This window comes from Lolium perenne, chromosome 2 (assembly GCF_019359855.2).
Source record: "Lolium perenne isolate Kyuss_39 chromosome 2, Kyuss_2.0, whole genome shotgun sequence".
In the NCBI taxonomy this organism is placed as follows: Eukaryota; Viridiplantae; Streptophyta; class Magnoliopsida; order Poales; family Poaceae; genus Lolium; species Lolium perenne.
In genome coordinates this window covers 328,304,069-328,310,171 of record NC_067245.2, presented here as the reverse complement: position 1 = coordinate 328,310,171, position 6,103 = coordinate 328,304,069, and the positions used below count along the sequence as shown (strand labels likewise).

Sequence of the window (6,103 nt, the reverse complement as noted above, 5' to 3'; positions counted from 1 at the left end):
ATCGTTTCGAAATCAAAAACAGAAAGTTCCAGTTTTGCTGTTTCACGGTACTGACTTCCGACGAGTCCCGCCGGCGAACCACTCCACCTCAGCACGAGTTACTTGTACCTTTAGATGCACAACATCACAGGCTTCGTTTTGGTTTTTGAATCATCCAAAACCGTGCAGTATAGCCATCATCATTCAAAGTTCCACCCGAAAACTGTTTGCAGTTTTTGCTGTTCGTCGACCGTGTCGCTGACCTGTTTTCCGGCGAGTCTCCCCGTCACTACCGTGCACCGTTTTCACCCAAAACAGTCCCATTCGAATCAGGGTACACCCCTCTTGCTCAAATATGTCATGTACACGCATAGAAGCGCCCAATTCGGTCTCCATCATCGTCTAAAGTTGCTGCCAGCAGCTGTTCTGTTTCAGTTGCAACTGTCTCATTCTTCAGTTAACCTGTGCACACACTTTACCTCGTATGCATCCCGTTTTGTGTCATACACGCAACAGCAGCACACTGTCACCACCTCAGATCCTTGCCCAGCTCGGCCTGAGTTCAAATCCTGGCCGGCACAGGATTAAAAACCCTTTTTTGAAAAACTGTTGTTCATCAAATTTTTGCCCCTGCCTATTTTCAAACGTTTTAAAATTGCATTTTCCAAAATCCAAATATCACAAACTTTATATGCTGGAGTATCAGAAAAACATGATCTATCCATCTATTAAGTTTGTTTCAACTTTTGAACAATATAAAATCTGATCACTTTATAAATTGGGATTAATTTGCTATAACTTGCATAATTCATAACTTCTAACCTAGAATTCCAAATTCAACATGTTCTATATCTAAATGCATCAGCGAAACATGAGGAATTAAAATATCACATGGTCATGCATCATTAGCATCATCCCTGGTCCGGCCAAATTAAAATTGTAACAAGAACTAAATGTTATGTGAGGGTGTTCCATTATTTCTTGCTATATTTGAACACCCCACTTAATTTTGCTATATATGAAACCCTTGCACCTCATGCATCATATTGCGCATTGCATACTTGTATTGATTTGTGCTATAATTTCCTTGTATGTGCTATTTGGTTCTTCTCGAGTAGACGCCGACGCAGAGCAGTACGAGCAGGAGTACGAGTTCCCTCTGGAGGATCGTGTCGGTGCTTCTACCTCTGATCTGACAGGCGAGCCCACCCCTTCACCTATTTTACATTTACATGCTCTTTTGATCTATTGCTATCCTTATGTTGCGATTCTGTTGTGTCACGTGTCCTATCCACCTGTTACCTATATCTCCGAGATACACCTCCTCGCCCTACCTGTTGTTTGTTGTTTGCCAGCTTTGCGAGTCGTAGGCGAGTTTAGGGTTTTTGTTGATATCTCGAAATGTTCAGGATATCTTGATGGGATGTTGACACATGCACTACCTTTTCAAAATGATGATGATAACTTTTGCTACAACTTAAAATTGCTAAGGGATATAATATGCAGAGGCATCTGTGAGCCCCTTTGCGAAAGCATCGGAACTTTGACTTGCTAATATCCCCTAGGACCCGAGTTCTTGTTATCTGTTTCTAAGACTGAGCGCGCTAACCACTCGTGGGAGGTTTTATCGGGACCCCCCATCACCCATTACCATTTCTCAAGTCTGTTGAAAAGGGGGCCACAACCTTGGTTTTATTTGCCTATGCCATGGATGCCATGCTTTATTACTGTTGCCTTCGGGTGTTTACTTCCTGTTGCCTTCGGGTGTTTATATTCTGTACTGTACCCCACGGGAAGTTTAGCGAAGCGTGTGGTTTGCACGCCTAGCCGCCGACGCAAACTCTGAGTCCGCATCGGAGTACGGCCGAACTTCGTTTCGGGTAGCTTAGTTGGGTGGCCCCCTAGGCATTCTTGTTGATTTGGGAACGGTCTTGTTGTGAGACTCCGCACTTGCTATGCGGGTTCGAGCATGCGTGTATGGTAACATTGGTGCACCCCTGCAGGGTAAATCTTATCGATAAGCTGTGTCCGCGGTTATGGACGACTTGGAACTGTTTAACTCGATCATAGAACAACTTACACTTAAAGTTGTCGCTAATAACTTGCTAATTACTTGCGTAGTAAGTTAGCCCTATTATAATGGAATGGATATAAAATTGTCAACTGTGTGAGTGCCTTGTTAATACCTCTTGGCTAAGGGGGGTCGCATTTGGCTGGGTTGTTGTTTGCAGAGTATAGAACTGCTAGAATATACGCTCTCTCACCTTCTCTATTAGACGGAAGTTGTAGTGTGTCTCTATTGGTTAGTGCTTTGCTGCCGCTAAACTCCACATATAGCCGGGCGAAGTTTACACCGCCCACCAGCAAGCATAGCTGGTCTTGTCTCGCAAGTACGTGCCATTTGGTACTTACCCTCGTTTTTCTCCCTCTTTTTCCGGAACCCGCTTTTCGACAAGCAGGTACGACAGATGATGAGCAGTACGCAGGTGGCTACTTTGTTGAGTTCACGGACAACGACTTCGTTGCGTAGCAGGATCGTTCCTAAGGCAGCAGCCTGTGGCTTGTTGGTTATGGGAACACCGCTTGATTATCTTCAGGACTCTTAGTCCCATTTGGTTCTTGTCTGTACCCAGACTATTTGGCTATCTTATGTATGATGTAATGTTGGGACATGTGTCCTCTGAGTGTCATTTGGATCTTGCTCATTAGAGAGTTGCTATATATATGAACCTTATTTCCATCTTTTGTGTCATACATAGTCATGTTGTGATATTCAAGTTGTATTCTACCCTCGTATCCTGTGCACAGTGTGTGTATGTGTGAAGTGCACAGGAAGGAGAAGCACTCAGGCTTGGAAAGCCTATCGTGAGCCTTAGAGGTGGGTGTTGTGTGCATGGGCGTGTCGAGCTGTTGCTTGGCCTACCCATATGCTTGGGAATGCGAGGCGACCTCGCGGTCCTTTGTAGTGACCTCATGCACATAAACCCCTCTTACCTGCGCGCTCTAGGTTTTCCTACTCCTGGGGCTTACAGACTTGGTATCAGAGCAGGACTGCCTTTAGGAGCCCCTTTGCAGCGGACGAAGTTGTGTCTAGAAACTCATATTCTAGTAGCTACATAGGAAAATTGTGCGCGAGAGTAGGAATTCTGCTTTTATTTCTTACCCCACCCACCCTCCCTCTGGTAAGGAAGAGCAACGGTTTTACTCTATTCTTACCTTGTTTCATCTAGGCTTGGACGTGTTTGTGGGAAACCATAGTGACATAGGGAAAAGTGTTTTGAAAATTTTTCTGTACTATGGTTGCTTCATTATCATCTTTTGTTAATCTCCACATATAATCTGGTCCTTTGACATGTTGGTATTTTCATACTAACATGTTATTCTCCTTTGATCCGATGCTATCTCGACCACTTCCTTGTTCCGGAGCCTGTTTCCTTTTTCGTTATCCTCATGGATCTACCGTATACTCCATCAGCCTGCGCTTCTGAGGCCCCATGGCAGGCTGTGGGTTCCTTATCCCGCACCGCCAAGACAAGCTGCACACGCTGGGTATGCTCCCCGCCCTCCCACCCCACAGCTACAGCAGAGGACCTACCAAGCTCCGCCAAGGCCTGCATATGGTGGACCAAGGCCGATGGGTCCACGTGCCGACCCCACATGCTACAAGTGTGGTCAGGTTGGGCACATCTCTACCTTATGTCCTCAGAAGCTGCCTCCACCACCAGCTCGCTCTACTTCGACAAATGCGATGGTTCGTGCACCAGCTCCGAGCCGTGCCTTCAACAACAACAATAGGCAAGGTCCGAGGGCTGCTCGCGTCAACAACCTAAACATCGAGCAAGCTGAACAAGCTACCGACGTCGTCCTTGGTACTTTGCTCGTTAACTCTATTCCTGCAAAAGTACTGTTCGATACAGGAGCTTCTCTATCTTTTGTGTCTGATAGTTTTGCTCAAAGCAACGAGTTTCCTATGGAGATATTACCATCAAATCTCTTGGTTCACTCTCTCGGAGGACAAATTATATCTTCGAAGATAAGCCATGGTAACCAACAAATTCAAATTGGAAACCATACCTTTCTCGCATTCTTGATAGTCCTTGTGAACTCTGGCATTAATGTCATCCTTGGCATGGATTGGTTGAAGGCCAAAAAAGTTGTCATTGATTGCGCCAAGCATTCAGTTTCCCTTCCTACTTTGTCAGGAACCTTGACCTATACACCTTCTCAGACACCTTCCGTTCAGCTCTTTGCTTTGAATCCTAGCTCTCTTCCGGAGCTTGAGTCTATACCGGTTGTTTGTGACTTTTCTGATGTCTTTCCTGAAGAACTTCCAGGTATGCCACCTGACAGGGCTGTTGAGTTCATCATTGAACTAGAGCCTGGAACAGCTCCTATCTCAAAGCGGCCATACAAAATGGGTCCCAATGAGCTGGCTGAACTCAAGAAGCAGCTTGATGAGTTGCAAAAACTTGGTTTCATTCAGCCAAGCACTTCTCCATGGGGATGTCCTACCATCTTCGTGAAGAAAAAGGATAAAACTGATCGATTGGTGGTTGATTACCGCCCTCTCAATGAGAAAACGATCAAGAATACATATCCTCTTCCTCGCATCAATGAGCTCTTTGATCAGCTTGCGGGTGCAACTGTGTTCTCTAAGATGGATTTGAGAAGTGGTTATCACCAAATCAAAATCCGCAAGGAGGATGTACCCAAGACAGCCTTCAAAACTCGTTATGGTCTCTACGAATACACCGTCATGTCCTTTGGCCTCACTAATGCTCCTGCCACTTTCTCTCGGTTGATGAACTACATTTTCATGGAGTACCTCGACAAGTTTGTGGTAGTCTATCTTGATGATATCCTTGTCTACTCCAAGTCCAATGAGGAACATGAAGAGCATCTTCGCCTCATCCTCCTGAAGCTTCGTGAACATCGTCTCTATGCCAAGTTCTCCAAGTGTGAATTTTGGCTTCCTCAAGTCGTCTATCTTGGCCATGTCATTTCCGGAAAAGGCATTGCTGTCAATCCTGAAACCGTCAAGGCGATCGTTGAATGGCTTCCTCCGAAGAATGTCAAGCAAGTGAGAAGTTTCCTCGGTTTGGCAAGTTACTGCCGCCGCTTTGTTGAGAATTTCTCCAAGATCGCCAAGCCTCTTACCGATCTCCTGAAGAAAGACAAGAAGTTCCTTTGGTCTCCTCAATGTCAAGCAAGCTTTGACCTCCTCAAGCAGAAGCTCACTTCCACACATGTCCTTGTTCTTCCAGATACTTCTAAACCTTTCCAGATATTATGTGATGCCTCTCTTCATGGGCTAGGTGCTGTCCTCATGCAAGAACATCAAGTTGTGGCGTATGCTTCTCGTCAGTTGAAAAAGCATGAACTCAACTATCCCACACATGATTTCGGGCTTGTAGCCGTGTTACATGCTTTAATAACATGGCGCCAATACTTGTTGGGCAACAAATGTGAGATCTTCACCGACCACAAGAGTCTCAAATACATCTTCACCCAACCCAACTTGAACCTCCTTCAAACGAGATGGATGGAAACCATCAATGACTTTGATCTGTCTATCAACTACACTCCAGGCAAAGCTAATGTCATGGCTGACGCCCTTAGTCTCAAGTCTTATTGCAATAACCTCATGATTCAAAAAAGTCAACCTGCTCTTTATGAAGAATTCAGGAAATTGAATCTTGAGCTTGTTCCCCAAGGCTACCTTGCAAACTTGGTGATCACGCCAACTCTTGAAGATAATATCCGAAAAGGACAGTTGCGAGATATTTGCAGCAAGAATATCAAAGAGAATATGCACAAGCCCAAGTACAAGTCTTTCTCTCTCGACGATCAAGGAACTCTCTTCTTCCAAGGTCGTTTTGTTGTTTCGAATGATCCAGACCTGAGAAACCTTATTCTCAAAGAAGCTCATGAAACCCCTCTTTCTATCCATCCTGGCAGCACAAAGATGTATCTCGATATCAAGTCTACCTATTGGTGGACTAGGATGAAAAGGGATGTTGCTCGCTATGTCTCCGAATGTGATGTCTGTCGTCGTGTCAAAGCAGAACATCAGAGACCTGCCGGTGTCCTCCAACCCTTAAAAATTCCTGAGTGGAAATGGGAT

The 6,103-nt window shown here is 45.2% G+C and overlaps 1 long non-coding RNA gene across 1 annotated transcript; it reads left to right on the top strand.

Annotated features, from left to right (window-relative positions):
• The first annotated feature begins 547 nt into the window (after positions 1 to 547).
• On the top strand, positions 548 to 2,719 carry LOC139836205 (uncharacterized). Its single transcript, XR_011752887.1, has 2 exons — positions 548 to 1,178; positions 2,439 to 2,719. It is a non-coding gene; the product is annotated as an uncharacterized lncRNA (long non-coding RNA).
• Positions 2,720 to 6,103: the final 3,384 nt, after the last annotated feature.